Here is a 17357-nt window from a genome sequence, read left to right on the forward strand (position 1 = left end):
ATTATTCGAAACTTTGTTATATTTGATATACCTTATGATTAAGTACCCTAAGAAAAATATAAAAAAACGAGTAAGCAGTAATTATTTTTTTGCCATCTGCCCAATAGGCAATAAGTAATTCTTATGTTTATTTTATATGTATGCATGCCATGTAGAAAATCACTTCAGATTCTAAAGCTTATTCTAAGGTCTATAATCTCCAATAATCAGATCAGATGGTGTTAATATGTATAGGTGTGTAATAGGCGTGTTTAGTCTAGGCACTTCACTTTCACGTCACATATTTAGCTGATTAGCGAGTACATTGAGATGAACTGACACTCTTTCGAAGTACTTCACACAAACACGTTGAGTTACACTCGTTATAGGTTTTAGAGGAATACCGAGTTGTATCACTTCATTTGAAACATCGTACGAAGCATCTACAATGGCACGCAACACTTTATTTTGGAATCGTTGATTGGATTCCGTATGACCAAATATGTATGAGTATAGACATCATACAGCAACACCTTGTTATCTAATGATAACTTTGATTTACGGCCGATGAACCAATACACTCGATATAATTTAAGTCCAAATTGTCTTCGTTTAAGGAAGCAGTAATCAAAACTGTGGTCGTATAAAATCGAAGAGTGTTATTTGTGCACTTCTGGAACTTATATAATTCAATTTAAAATATAATTAAGAGTAGCATTTTATTCTAATGAGAAAGAGACTATTGACATCGGTAAATGAACGTCGATATTCATTTAAAATTGACCTCGTTCCTCAAATTACACCTGATATTCAGAAACCGTCATCAATCAGTTCGTGACTCATTAAAATATCATTCCTAAATGGAGAATTAAAAAGCAACACGAAATGTATTTGATGAGTTTCTAATTCCTGGCGTGGGTCATCGTAACATGATGATTTAACGATGGGTATTTTTTTATTATTGTTTAAAATGCGTATATAGGGGTTTCATTACATGCAGAGTTATTTTAGGGTTTATAAATTAACACTATCATATAAGAATATGAATATATGAATATAAGTTATTCATATATGTATACATGAAAAATGGATAAAAAGGAATTTTGTGTGTTGATAAAATATTGCGTTTTGAAGGGAAAAATACAGTTGAAGCAAAAACTTGGCTTGATGCCGAATTTCGGACACTGCCCCAGGAAAATCAACCAACAAGGATTGGTATGCTAAGTTTAGACGTGATGAAATGAGCATCGAAGACGGTGAACGCAGTGGTCGCCCAAAAGAGGTTGTTATCGACGAAAATATTTAAAAAATCCACAAAATGATTTTGAATGGCCGTAAATTAAAATTGAATGAAATAGCAGACAATCTAAAGATATCAACTGAACGTGCACATCATATCATTCCCGAATATTTTGGTATGAGAAAGCTCTGTGCAAAGTGGCTGCCGCGCAAGCTCACTCCAAAAACAAAGACGAGTTTATGATTCGGAGCAGTATTTAAAGATGATCAAGCATAATAAACCCGAATATTTGTGTCGATATGTGACAATGGATGAAACATGGTTCCATCATTTCACTCCGAAGTCCAATCGAGAGTCATTCGAGTAGTCTGCACACGATGAACCCGCTCGAAAGCCTGGGAAAACACAACAGTCGGCTGGCAAAGTTATGGCGTCTGTATTTTGGGATACGCAAGGAATAATTTTCATTAGCTACCTTGAGAAAGGAGGGACCATTAACAGCGACTATAACATAGCGTTATTAGACCGTTTGAAGGACGAAATCGCCGAAAAACAGCCGCATTTGATGAAAAAGAAAGTACTGCTTCACCAAGATAATCCACCGTGTCACAAGTCAGTAAAAACTATGGCAGAAATCCATGATTGGGCTTCGAATTGCTTCCTCATCTACCGTATTCTTCAGATCTGGCCCCCGACGACTCATTTCCTGTTCTCACATTTCAAAAGAATGCTCGCTAGGAAGAAATTTTCGTTGAATTAAGAGGTGATCGCCTAAACCGAGGCATATTTTGAAGCAAAGGTATCGAAAAGGTGGAGGGTCGCTATAATCAGTGTATCACCCTTGAAGGAAATTATTTTGAATAAAAACAATAATTTTGCCATAAAAATGTATTATTGTAAATGTATTACTATGGTAGGCCGAGGACTTTTCAATTGACCTGTTGATGAATTAAATTAATTTTAATTTTACCTGACATTTGAGGTTGATATTTTGCTTCAAGTTATTAATTTATATGCACAGTATTTACCTTATTTTAAGCAGCGACCTTAACAAGCCCGGTTTTTAAAAATCTGTAGGTCAAGGCCATTAACATATCCACACACGCGCTTCTCTTCGGTTAAAACTTATTTCAATGTTGAATGGGGACATTCAATGTTCGGCGAGAGATAATGAAAGCTGAATAGCATTGAAGGGTTGCCGGTATAAGATAATGTCAGTTCTTGTCAGTTCTGTAATATTACGTCCGCGTTTATTTCGTTAAATAATAAGTTATATAGATAATATTTTACAATATGTATTTGAGTTGTGTGTATATATAGTCTATACAAAGTTGCAGCGAACTCATGTCATCTCAATGTATGGCGTCAAAGCGGTGCAATGTTGACTCACAAAACGTCGATATTTTACGAATTTTAGTTTGTTTTAACTTCGATAAATAACAATTTTGATAATAAATAAAATAATCAAACAAAAATGTTATAAAATGTAATTTGTTTTAATATTCTGGTACATCTACAGCATATATAATCGAAGGACTTAAACAACAATTAATTAAACAGTGCCAATAGTTTGTAGGTTAGAGTTATTTCACTATATTTACATCAAACTACTTCCTAAACCACCTATGGTAGCCCTTGGGGACTCAATCCACCTAACTAATAATTGTACTGTAATACTCCAAGTAATGTATTTTGTTTTCATTAGGGAACATATTTACCATTTTATATTTAGTTCTTGTTTCTTTCGTTGGTGTGTTTTATAATCAAATCACTCTGATATCACTATATATCTCCTTAGTTTCTTTTGTTACCACCTGTGTATATTTTTCTTGATAAAATTAGATTTAATCATTGCATTCTGCCTAATGTATTTGCTAAAATTGCAGAACAGTTAGTATTAATCCTCTCCCCGTACATTTTAACAAAATGGTTATATATATTTTGACATATATGTCAATATACATAAATATTTCACACTCTACAATACGATTTTCTACAGTTATCTTATATTAATTATATACTCCCCCTTAGTTGTTTCCACTCTCATCACCACCCTGTCTTGGTATTGTCATCATTGAATCATAATCCCACATCCAGAAAAATCTGTCACATTCTAAGCCAGTACTCAAGTCAATAACTAAGCTGTTAATTTAAAATTTAACACTATTTCAAAAGTCCATCATTTGTCAATTTCTTTTTCTGTGTGTTTGATGGTGGTTCATCCAAACAGAAGATTTTCGAAACTTAAGTTTTGCAAGCCAATCAATAATTATATCCTTCATTGGCTGTAATTAAGGATTGTATTGTATTACAACTTGTTAGGATTTTTTTGTTGAATTCCTGTTTCTAGCATGAAGAACAATATGTCTGCAATGTATTATTAAAAGATGTTATGATTTACATAACCTTATCTTATGTTTACCTTTTTCCAATAACTTTTATTGTCTTTCACTTGTACACTCTTTTTATTAGCGTCTTGCCAAGGGTTTCCATTCCATTTTGAAATACACTGATCTGTATAGAAATTGAAATAACAAGTCTTCTTTTATTTTATTATATGATAATATTGTTTTAAATGCACGGTCTGGAATTTGCATTGAACATCTTCTTAGGTTATATTTATACTATGTTGTATCTAAGTACTATCTAAGTATCCAAGTACTATGTATAATCAAAAGTAGTATGTTTAATTTGAATTGACGACTTATACAAGGAGGGATCCAAACTAACAGTTTGCTTCGCAATAATTGTATTAAATTATGTTTATATCGAAAAACTACTCACCGTTTTTATACATTTCAGAAATTTAATCTTGAGTAGAGCTAACATCAAGGTGTGTATATGCTTTCCTTTCGATGAATCTAAAATTATATGGTTTTTCTTCCATTTGAGATATTCTAGTTATTGTGTCCAGCCTAATATCAGGTGCAGCTATAATACAATAAAGCATTTCCAATAAAAACCCCAGCTGATTCGTATTTAATAGCATCAATACTTACCACTCTAACGTATGTTACTGGTAACAATGGCACCCCATTTCCTCGCATCGAAGTTAGTGATTAGAGACGTAATCATCTGTCTCTGATTGATTAATTAAGCAGCAACAACAAAATTTATCAAAACAAGCAAAGCTCCAAAACAACCTTTGTCTGTTTATAACCTTTTATCACCAATTTTTCGAAAAATCTTGCTAACATTTAACAACCGAGCGACTTTTGCAAGATGTTTCAGTTACATGTTCAAACCTATCAGACCATTTTATGTATATCTCTTTTTACTTGAAATAAAATGAGAAGGAAATTATTGTCCGGTATTAAAACAAATTTAGAAACTTCAATAGACATGATTCATGAGGTGAGTTCACTGCTTCTTTGGATAGGCTATACATACATACACGAACAACAAGTGTTTATTTTGAACTTATCTCTTTATTTTATGAAATTAAAAACATATTCTGTGTTATATATTATATACTATATATATTCTACATTTTAATAAAATACAAATTAAACTATAATAGGGGAATGCTAAATTTTAAAAACAAAATCTTGATAATTTCATCCTATTTCATTCACATTGTTGTTACGTAGATAACTCCAGTTTTTACAATTCTTTAAAGCTTTCGGATATTTGACATACTTTACTTGATTATACACACTATATGAAATATTTTTAAAGGGTTTAAACAGCAAAAACTCTCAATTACCTTACAATACTATTTTGTTTCACAGGAAGATGAAGATACTTGTTAAATAGCGATGCAAAACGACATTGAGGATTTTAATCTATTACAAACAGGCAAAAATCCTTATCCTGTCGACGCCTAATTTTAAAGATCTTACTTTTGCGATGTAACATGTATATTTCTATATATTAGTTAGTTGATGTTAATTTCTACATTGTATTTGGAGTACTTAGAGATGAGAGATATTAAATTACAATAATACTCAAGTCTTTAGTAGTAGAAGGATTGACAAAAGAAGCGCAGAGAAGAGTTTAATTTTACTATTGATTATAATATTTCTTTTTTGCAGACACACCATTTTAAAGAAACTAAATCTGCTGAAAATATTCTATTAAAATATGTAAAATTAGAATCACATATTAAATTAGATAAAAAAGCTCTTGAACTAAAAAAAAATTAAAAAACTTTTAACTGTAATTCTAACGGTATATTCTTGTTCCCTTCGAATTAACAAAAATAGAACACATAACGCTATAGATAATGTACGAAAAAATACTGGGCTGGGTAGAGCTAAAAAGGAATTAATAGATTTAATACAACTATATAACGTTATCTGACAAATAGGATAGGCAAAAAGAAAAGATGGGTAGGAAATGTGCTACAACATTGAAAATATTTAAACGCCCAAAAAGAGTTAAGTGCAGGAGGTAAAAGTAATGTTTTTACATGGTAAACTACCATTTTTTCTAGGAGGGAGTCACGGTTAACAGCATTTAGGTACAAGGGAGATCGCAATCTGTCCAAAATGTAAAGCGTTATTTATAATTATAAATACGACCTCACTTAACTTTTATACTTTTATTTTCAATGCATCCGATCATCACAATATCGTTTTCCTGAACGCCTATAATATGTTGTATTCATTTATGCAATTTTATCTCTTCTTTTGATGAAAGTTGTTTTTAAAAATATTTATTTGAGGTAGTAGAAAAAAGGTTGGTCAGGGTGTGATTTGGCGATAAAGTTAAATCTCGAAATAAAAGCATAAAGCCACTTTATTCACATTCACACGTAGGAAATAGTGATAATGACTATCTGTTTATCAATTCCATTGAAACTAACTTAATTAACAACATATGCTGGAGGAACTCAAGGAATGGAATGAACTCAAAAGAGAACGGCCTTGTGATCGCCTCAGAATATTATGGATCTTGTTTTAATCTTTCCAAAATTGTTCTACAAGAATTACGTTTCAGACTGTGTGGGATAACTGTGATACCCCACTGTAACACTTCGATAACTTATGTAAATGATGCATGACTTTTTATAAAGTTACAAAATAAAACTCTGATATATAAATATTTTAATTTTGAGACTAAATTATTATTTACCCTTAAATCATTATTTTTACAGTCTGGACATGGTTTATTTTCGCCTTGCTGGACATTGTAATTGGGATTTACATGTACTGCACGATAATTTAAGGATCTGGCACAAAAGCTGCCTATTCGATTTGCATAATGTTGAATCTCTTTAGCAGGGTGTCCTTGAATGGTGACATTGCTGTTCTCAAGAAATAAATCTATTACAGTTTTGTGAAAATTATTGATATTTTGCTTCGTGTTTAGAACGTTTGAGGGTACAACTTGTGCCAAGTTTTGTAAAAACAATCATCGTCTACGTCGGCCATTACGTTTCTAATTAGGAAAATTTTGTGTATATATGATATAGGCATTGAGTGCAGTTCCATAAAAATCCTAAATGGTCATGCGGCCGTGCGGGAAAACGAAGGTACCCCATGTAATTAAATTCAGTTTTTCGTTTAAAATCCCAACTAAATTCAATTATTTCTGTAAATATGGCTTAGTAACACATTTTCTAGAATTATATAGAATATTATGGAATTATATGTATTATCTTGGTCTCGGAAAGATTAAGAAACTATTTTATTGGACTGAAAGTGGCAACTTGTGAACAGCGACTGAAAGCGACAAGAAGTTTTTAAATCAATTCATCTCTAGACGTCGCACTCATTACATTATTCAGACATAATAAACACACAATCTTATTCCTTGAAATACACAGGTCCGTATTAATTAAGCCGTAAATAATTTTAAATAAATGGTCATCAATTCTTACTTCAGACTAATATTAAATTAATTGTTTCAGGTGATTAAAAATAAAAATATATAATAAGATAAGAGCTAAATAATTAATCACAATATGTGTTTTATACTAGAGATTATAAATTACCTTTTTGTCAACCGAATAACAATCTTCTCGATTATTTTATAAAAAAGAACCCATCAACGGACAAACCCAGAAATAAACGGAAACAAAACAAACTTTCGAGACGACGACAATATTAATATATCATCAGTGGTCCTGTTCCGAAAACAGCGAATCTGTCACGAAATCCGCTCGTCCTCGTTATCCATCTGCCAACCTTGCGAAGTAGCTCTCAAAGGTCGCGCGGTATCTTCGCCGGTTTCGCCGTGGCCGATTTGGCGGATGCCGAGAGAGAACATTATACCTGGAGCACCGGCTCGAGAAAGACCACGCTGACGAAGCCAGTCGGTTCAGTTCGTCGCACGACTACGCGTTCGCAAGATATACGACGACAGAGACCGCACAGGTGCCAATGTGCAGGTGTGTATTCGAATAAAAACTGACCAGTAAAATTCGGTTTCCGTTTCTTTCTTTTTTTTCTACCCGGAGTTTAACACTCTGACCGTCGGTGGTATATTGGTTTGTGTTTTGATAGTTTATGGTGCTTAAGTGGCGATGTAGACATCAACAGTGTATTTCGTTACGAAAGGGATTAACATAAATTTACACATAAAAACAGGTGAGTTTTTTAAACGCCATGAATTCGATCTTGTATTTCTTTAAATATTATTCCTAATGATTGTAACATATAAAGAAAAACAAATAGTGTTCTGCTAGTAAGATATAACATTGTTGTTAAGTTGTTAAACTAAATATATTTGTGATTAAATTCCCGTTACAATTAGACCCAAATACGTTTATCAAAAAAAAATAATAATGAAAAAATGAACATGTTGATTCCGTGTGTTATAATTTCTTGCTAAATATTCATCCTAAATCAATAGTGATTTGATAGTATCACATCACATTTTTATTAAATTTTCATTAAAATTATATATTCATATAAAATGACAATAATATTGATTAATATATTGAAAAATTTTTCAATGAATTATTTAATTTTATCTTAATTTTCAACATTAATGATATAGGTAAACAAATACTCATATATTTATATACAAGTACTTTGTGTTTCAGCTTCATGAGGTATAAGAAAGTACAATCTTATCATATTTAGAGCTACAACATTTACAGTGTATTTCCAAAAATAATGTGTCGATTCAACAATTTAGATCAACATTTAGAATAACATTTTTATTATATTTACATTAAAATATAAAATAGGAATAATATTGATTAAATTGTTTCAAAGCTCTTCAATTAATTATTCATTTTTATCTCAAACCTCAACATATTAATTATATAGGTACATACTATGGTAACCTTCTAAAGTTGTTAAAAGCCTGGAAGATATTTTTTTTAAATTTAGAAACACGCATGTCTGAAGCAAGTATATTTAAAATATAATTCACTTTTATTTTCTTTATATTCTACATAAACTTCAACTTTCCTTTCCCTTTTCTTAATAAGTAACTTGTTGATTACATGATTACAAAATTTTCTTGTTCAATATTATTTCTAAGCTCTCATTAGAGCTGATTAGTATATATATTAAGAAATATATCTAATTGAACATCACAAAGAATGAAGACAACTTTATAGATACCTAGTACTTATTAGTAACATAAAAGAAATATATGAAATCGTCTTCAAAAATTACAACTAATTTGAACACTTTGAACAATACTAAGCCGCGTTTATATATTGTGTAAGTAGCAAAATATTTGTAAAAATGATAATATGCGTTGGCATTCATTTATCATGTCTTTTGTTTTACATTATAATATATTTTTAAAAAATGAGATGAATATTTATATAAATAAGATTTTTCAAAATTTCGATTCATGCTTATGATTCTTATTTCACGTCAATATCCAACCGAATCCCTGGAATTATTATTCAGTTTTTTCTGTTCCATGGCTATTCTAATATTTCGCAATAAACAAACTAGTTGTTTTAGGTAGTCGTTTCTAGTAGGGTACTGTAAACTTGTTTTTATATATTTTTAAGTTGGTTTTTACCTTTGACTTTTATTGCATCGTGCTGTTTGCAGCAACAAAATATGCCATCATAGTGTAGTTTCATAGAAACAAATACATGTTTTGTATCTATTTATTAATAGAGATCAATACTATTTAGAGCTGTAAATACACTTAAACTATAAGACGGAGAAACAAACTCATAAATGTATTAGGTATAAATAAAAAGTCGAAAGAGGTAGTACAATATTTGATTGTCAAACTTCAATTATCTGAATAATTAAAATATCTAAGCAAAGATAGTGACTAATAATAAATCATGGCTGAGAAAAGAACCCCGTTATTTCTGAAAAAAAGAATCAACCATAGTAGGAAATAAAATTTTTTATATCAAAATAATCTTACTCTTACCACGTTGTTTTTAAATAGTTCAAAAAATTTCCCAAATAGTTTATGGGATTACTCAAATGCTTTACAATTTCTTCTATATTTCGTATAAGTATCATTATTTTATTTAAGTTTATTATACTATAATTATTTAGAAAATGTAAAAATACATATAATATATTTTAATCAAGACAATTTAAAGAATACAATTAACGATCAAACTTGTTTTATATATATATATATATATATATATATATATATATATATATACCAATAAGGGTTTATCTGGACCGGACCTACTGTTTAAGGTGGACTCCGAACTACGGTAACGGTCATCGGCTGTCGAGTGACCAACTTAGAAATCATCCCAGAAGACATCTGGTCTTATCCAGCAGGTTACTGACGTGACTGGGATCATTTTCCTTGTTGGAATTAACACCCTTGCCTATGACAATCACAAATATTAAACAATCACAAAAATACATTTCCGATCATGTCCCCCCCCCCCAACCGTTCTGTTGCCTTTACCAGTGCGCCAATCAAGCCGGTTCTTATTTATTCAATCTTTGCAATAAATATAATATAGTAAAAAGTAATAAACATGTTTCGCACAATTCAGTTCATTATACATATATAGCATAAAAATACTCAATATTGCTTATTTGTTTAATATTTCCTTTTGTGGAGAAAGTTGATGCAATTCTTAATTTAATATAGGGAAATAAAACAATGAAGAAATTTCAACAAGTCGAATGTTACTAGTTAATATAAACATCTGTTAGGCATGAAACATTTTATGTAATTATATAGTGGAAGTCTAGGAAAGTATCAACTGTAAAACAAAATGGAAAGGAAACTGTTTAATGTTAGAAATGTTATGGATAATTGAATATAGCACATTCTCAGGTATCAATATTATGATCATTTATACATTAATTTTATTTTATATATGTTAATATTACTAATATAGTTTAGTTTCAAATTATGTGTTTATATTTTATTTTGTTGGCTAACAAAATAGCCTTTACAAGACATTTTACTTTTAATGTTTCATAAAACGAAAGTGCTGTTAAAATTAACCCAATACTGTTGCAAACTTATAGTGAATGTTCATACGTTCATAATGTTGGAAGCACTGAAAAGAAAACTCAAAATACAAGAAACCACAGTGTAACACAATAAACATACACACCACAATGTAATATTGAAAAGCATAATCATGAGGCCGTACCTCAGATTCGTCATTCGTCAGATATTATTGTTCTCAATTACTTGAGCAACTAGACATGCATTGACTCTTAGATAGCATTAAGAGACGTGTTATTTTCTCAATATGCAAGAAAGTACGACGAGGAAGTGTAGTGACAAATTTTTCATGAAAACCCAATGAATTAGCCAAATCTTTTAAAACTATCTCTGAATGATTACACATAAGGGCAAACATTTTATTTATAACGGATTAACATAGATATTGACAGCAAACAATATGTTCTTTATAAATAACGTCTTGCGCTTGGGCTGCTCTCATCTCGATTTAAATGCACCCATTGATTAAACAGAGTTGAATGAGCTGGAAGGTTGACTATATATCATTCCGCAAAGCATTTTGTGATCAGTATGCACTTCATTATGCAATTATTTCGATGTCATATTTATATATATATATATATATATATATATATATATATATTTCAAAAGAAAGAAAGTGTTTACAAAAGAAATGAGGAAATATAGAAGGACTTGTTAGTATACCTTACCACTATAATAATCTGATTTAATTTAAATTTGTGCGATGTTGTTCAATAACTTGTTGCCATTTTGAAGTAAATTCTATTAAACGTCTGTCGTGGAACCCTTTATACTTATTGTCCAAAAACTGAAACAGTCGATTCTACAAGCCTTTCTTGAGATAAAATCTTGAATAAAGGTGTTATATCTTAGTGACTAAAATTTACTAGAGCTTTACTATAGAGGAGCAGTTCAGAGTGCATCAAACGCATAACAAAACCTTTCTGGACGTCAATCCTGGCTTTTGTCACTGCATGATCACCGCATTGTCATGAGTGTTCCGCTTCTCATTGTCAGTCACCATCCATTTCCTAATTTACTTTACGATTTTGTTGCAACTCATACATACATCTAGCTTTTTATACAGCGTTTTCTAAAGGTTTCTAAACTTTTTTGTGCAATGTTTGGCCACAATAACCTTTCTGTGTATGGTGCATCTTTAACATCAATGTTAGGGTATCAGAACTATAAGCTCTATTCACACTTTTAACCGCATGGTATGGTATTTTCTTTTTGCTATTGTTCATTTAAGGTAACTTCAAACAAAACTGCGAGACACGGAAATAATCAAATAACATCTTTTAGTACGACATATCAGCTTTCTAATATTATCTTGTTGAAACCAACCGGAGTTTTACAGCGCTAGATTTATTAAAACCAATTGGAAAAATAATGGGTTTCTTAAAACATAATATTTGCTTATTTTGGATAGTAAAAACTTATCTATATGTAGCCCAAATGTAGCCTAAACCCTTTTTATACAAATATTTATTCAATAAAAATATTATGTCGCTTACTAATCCATATTTTTTTACTGAAACGTTCATTTATCAGTATTACAAATTCGATAACACTAACAGCACTGATAAGCTTCCAAATCAATTACATATATTTATTAGATATAATTCCCACTTAACAGGTCAATTGATAAGTCCCCGATCTGACGCATAGATGGCGCCACTAGAATTATATACTATATGATAGTTCCCATTCCAGTGACTTTCGAAGATCGGCAGAATTGACGGTTGATAGGTCAACCACTTGTTCCTGCAAGAAAATGAAAATTATAATTATTTATTTATCCACATATATTTACACTGTACTATAAAAAGTATGTCTGATTCGATTAGCCTAAGTACATATATATCAGCTTGTTCAATACATTTTAACAGATCAACTGAAAAGTCCGCAGCCTGACACATAGATGGGGCTACTAGAATTTAATCCATATATTTTTAGTTACCCCTAACCCTAAAAGTAACGTGTATAAACTGTCGGATCATTAGTTTGTGCATTATATCATTTTGAGTGAAGTAGCTTTTGTTATTGTGAAAAACATGGATAAAAAGGAATTTCGAGTGTTGACAAAATAGTGTTTTTGACGATGAAATATGCGATTGAAAACGATGGTAAAAATCCATGAATTGCGGTTCGAATTGCTTCCTCATCCACCGTATTCTCTAGGTCTGGCCCCTAACGTCTATTTCCTGTTCTCAGATCTAAAAAGAATGCTCGCAGGGAAGTAATTTTCGTCGAATGAAGAGGTGATCGCCGAGACTGAGGCCTATTTTGAAGCAAAGGTCAAATGGTGCCGCAAAATGGTATCTAATGGTTGGAGGGTCTCTATAATCAGTGTATCACCCTTGAAGGGAATTATGTTGAATAAAAAAATCTAATTTTGCCAAAAATATGTATTTTATTATGGTAAGCTGGGGACTTTTCAATTGACTTGTTATATTGGCGGCTGTTTTAAATAACAGTATTCTCAAGAAATTATAATATTTAGTAGTTGTTTTAACAGTCCAATTATAAAAAAAAATGTTATGATGACGAAAATTAACATACCACATGTGAAGTGGAAAAAACCAGTGTCATCATCGAATTATTTCCGACATTATTTTTAATGCAATAAAAATCCTATGTTGTGGTTTATGCATATTTCATTAGTGGCTGGCAGGTGAACGTTAGATCATGTTATTCACTATTGGATAAATTATCGAGAAAATCATCGTGTTATGTTAAAGATGATGGAAAAACAGACGTCCACGCGCGACCTTCTGTATATTTATTTGTCCCAAGATTCAGAAAATTTGAATACAATTATAAACATCATTGATTTACGCAATAATATATGAAGATACTTTATTAATAACAACATATTGAAATAATATTTTTATTTATATTATCTATTACCTCCTCTAATAATTACGCGTTCTCATTCACAATTGATTAATTTATTTGGTAAAAGTCCTATTCTCCTGTTATATCTCCACTGTGTTCATTCATCATAGTGTTCATTTAACCAAAAAAATTATTAATACATATTTACGAACAGTTTTATATAGAATCAGTTGTTGTCAGCAATTATGAATTACTTTAATACAATTTTCTGAATTGTATTATATATATACAATTCAGAAAATTGTAGTGTATAATTGACTTTGGATAGAAGTTAACCTACTTTTTATAAAATTTGCTCAACCTCATGATAAAATATATTTAATATCGAATATATCCAACCAGATATCTACCATAATATATATGCTAAACATATCATTGTTGTTATATGGTTATTAAACTTATTATTAAAATACACATACGCAGGTGACTAACAGGAAATTTTTAAAAAGGTCGTGACTGAATTTACTAAAATACATTTTTCATATATAACGGCAAGCAGATTAAGAGTAGGTCAACCATGCTATCTACCTGTTCGAGAGGCTGCGTTCGCGGTCACAGCTGAATACAATCGACATTTAGAATGGTGAAAAGGAAATTCTTCTTTTTGCCAGTTTTGTAGTAAAAGTGCACGCGTCAGTTACCGGGAAACAGAAATATATTTTGCAATGTTACATCATGAAATTGCAATAATAGCTTTTGTGCCATCAATAAAAATAGCGTTGTTGTGAATAAGCGTCATTAAACATTGTAAATACCGAAGAAAACTACCATATAGTATATCCTAAGTAACAGTGAATTCACGTCATCTCAATTTATGACGTCGAAACGCTGATGTGTCTCCGCATTTAACGTTGACATTTTACCCATTTTTATTTTATTTTTATCTTATTTTAGTTTATTTTAGCTTCGATATATAAGAACATTCTAACATTAATAAAATAATGAAACAAAAATGTTATAAAATACAATTTAGTTTAATATTATAGTAAATCTAATGCATATTTATGGAATGACTTAAACTACAGTCACCTAAACAGCCTTAATAATTTGTAGAATAGTGTTGTTTTATTATATTTATATTGATATTTTTTCTAAACCACCTATGGTATGCCCTGGAGACTTAATCCACCTAAATTCTCGTTATCCCGTCTTGGTGTTGTAAGTATTGAATCATAACCCCACATCAAGAAAGCTTCATTGACTCACTGTCATATACTGAGTCAGTATCAAGTCAATAACTAGGCCGTTAATTTCCATTATATCACTTGTTCAAGATTCCTCCATTTGTCAATGATTTTACCGCGTTCCTGGTCGAACTTATTAATTATCAACGTAATCTATTTCTGACTTACTATTTATTTGGTATTGCCATTTTCAACCAAATAATGAAAAATAGTCAGCACTGATTTGAAATTTAGAGAAGCCCCAAAACAACATTAGCCGGTTTATAACTTCTTATCACTAATGTTTTGAAGAATTTGGAGACATTTGACAATCGAACGACGTGTACAGGGTGATTAGGTTACGTGTTCAAACCTATCACACAGCATTGTATCTCTTTTTAACTGGAATAAAATGAGAAGAAAAATATTGTCTCGTATTAACACGAATTTTTAAACTGTAGTAGGCAATACGCTATACATATTAATGATGTGAGTTCACTGCTTCTTTGGATCTATATTATATTATTTTTATTAAATGGGTAACTGCAGTTTCTTATGAACTTAATAACGAAAAAAAAACAAATTTTTGTGAGCCAATTAATTACTATAATATTTTACATCATTAAATAAGTCTCCTGTCTAAGGAAAATATTTTTTCTCCTTTGAACTGCTTCAAAGATCGTACTGTATCATCAACGCGTTATTATGATGGTTCTGGTATGAACAAACGTGACATCCACCTTAAAAGCAACTTACATATGCTCTAAATTTTCGTAAAACATTGTCATCTGCTGTTTTTAAGATATAATTTATTTTCTGCAAGTTTGTTTTAGGTTTTGTTTCTTTTTCATTCCTGGTTAAAAAAAACCTCTTTAGGGCATCGAAAACCATTTTCCTTTATGGCTGAAAGACTTAAAAGACCACAAAGCAAGTAAAGTCGATCTTAAAGAGAATGTAGCTGGTACTGGAAAAGCTTCATGGGTGTCTTAATAAGCTGAGAATCAATCCCAGAAATTCTTAAGAATTGTAAGACTCTTTTGAATTTTGGTATTTTTGCAGATATTTTTGAATGCTAAAACATTCATTCGTAGATATAATGGGGTAAATATTGTCAAAAATTAATGGCTAATTTAAAACAAAAGTAAATTTGAAGTCAGGCCATATATAATAAATTTATAAAAAGATGAAAACATTGTTCAATCACTTGTTATCACGTATATGATAGAAATCAAATTAAGTAAGGTAAGTCATATCACATTTTTATAAGTACTTGTAATGTCTGAATACTTGTGTAATTATTATAACTGATAACAGTTTTTTTTTGGAGGTATAAACGATAATATTGAAGTGTTTTCTCGCAAAATATTTCAAGACAATTTCCCTATCAAAAATTATCGTATATTTTTCTGTAGTTTTCTTTTCTCGGAAATAAATCGAAAATATCGGTGCGGTTACTTATCAAATAGAGGTATATAGAATTGTAGGATTTGGTTTAAGTTGATATGTACTTTTAATCACCACTAATTTGCTCTCAGTTGGGTAAACAAGTTGCTTGCTTATTTGTTTATGTTTATATATACTATCTCTATTTGTCAATTAGTGTGCAACCGGTGACAGTGATCATTTTATTCAGCAGATCTAGGCTTTTTGAAGTCAAAGTCAGGTTCATATGATTTCCGAACAATAATAAGGCTTTTTTATTGCTTTCTTTCTATATGCTTTAGAATATAATCGCCTGTATCAAAATCAAAACGGTTTTTATTAATATTGGATTACAAAACTTGGATTTATAAATATTGTAGAACGCATAATCTGAACATAAATACCATTTTGTATGAGTCACATTTTTTTTACTTAATTTTATGATTTTTTTATATAATGGCGACCTGAGTCATCTAATTTAGGGTCTTTGTAAACCTTAAATGAAATTCCTTTTTCTAATACGAAGAAAAAATCTAAGAAGTTTCTTAAAATGCTTTAAAATGCCCGCCCGATAACCACCTACCAGTCTAGTCGAGTTTAATACCATAAGCCATGGTACTTCGGCTTACTTGACGCCAGGCTGATCCTTTTCTTATCTTTGGTATGTAGCATAGTTATTTTTATGGTAAGAGCATTGCCGGAGTTTTATTTGAATAAGTTTTTACGTCACGATTATTACAAATAGATCAATAAAAACATGGTGTTGTTAATTGAATTCGTTTTACTATTTTCAACAGACACTTGTTATAAATATTTCTAGATTTTATAATGTCTTAAGTATTAGATAATACCGAGTATAACACGGACAATGTGATAAAAAGGAAATAAAATATCTGTTGGACAACAGCCAGTTTTGTATGGACTTTAAGCATTAGTATTCAAATAACTTAAAGTTATTTTCAATTGTTATGCAAATTTTTATTTATCTATTTTTAATATCAAATTTGAGTGAAGGGAATTTCTTTTCTTACCTATCATTTCCAATAATTTTAAGCACTTTTATATTTTTGATAAGCTGAAGTTTTTTCTGAAAAATTGGTACAATATATTTTATTCAAAGTATTGTCCATCAATAGCCACTGCTTTTTCCCATCTTTCAGGAAATGTGCGGATTCCTTCTCGAAAAAACAATGTATATTTTGAGACTCTTTACGAATCGATCCATTTTTTGGCATTTCCATAAGAAGTTTCCGAGACTGGTCATACGTCCGAACAAGTAGTAATTAACGAGGAGCAAGGTGTGA

General features: G+C 30.6%; 1 protein-coding gene and 2 long non-coding RNA genes across 10 annotated transcripts in view; 1 reads left to right on the forward strand and 2 right to left on the reverse strand.

The window, feature by feature from the left end:
- The window catches only part of LOC143192952 (uncharacterized), a 277241-nt gene that overhangs the window by 123013 nt on the left and 136871 nt on the right, over window positions 1-17357 (forward strand). For 2 of the 8 annotated variants that reach the window (XM_076398809.1, XM_076398815.1), the window contains exon 1: window positions 7429-7752. The exons of 5 other annotated variants lie outside the window; for them this stretch is intronic. The gene's annotated coding sequence lies outside the window, so the exon portion shown is untranslated. Of the gene's footprint in view, window positions 1-7428; window positions 7753-17357 lie in introns of those variants that run through there. One more of the 8 variants, XM_076398817.1, reaches the window with a different exon arrangement.
- On the reverse strand, window positions 2691-3069 carry LOC143192954 (uncharacterized). Its single transcript, XR_013004911.1, has 2 exons — window positions 2938-3069; window positions 2691-2887 (listed from the first exon to the last, which is right to left on the reverse strand). It is a non-coding gene; the product is annotated as an uncharacterized LOC143192954 (long non-coding RNA).
- LOC143192953 (uncharacterized) lies at window positions 3448-4139 on the reverse strand. The gene is made up of 3 exons (XR_013004910.1): window positions 4004-4139; window positions 3642-3733; window positions 3448-3586 (listed from the first exon to the last, which is right to left on the reverse strand). It is a non-coding gene; the product is annotated as an uncharacterized LOC143192953 (long non-coding RNA).

Source organism: Rhynchophorus ferrugineus, unplaced genomic scaffold (genome assembly GCF_030347505.1).
Source record: "Rhynchophorus ferrugineus isolate W39M unplaced genomic scaffold, kcgeb_rfMv2 rfM3, whole genome shotgun sequence".
Classification (NCBI taxonomy): domain Eukaryota; kingdom Metazoa; phylum Arthropoda; class Insecta; order Coleoptera; family Curculionidae; genus Rhynchophorus; species Rhynchophorus ferrugineus.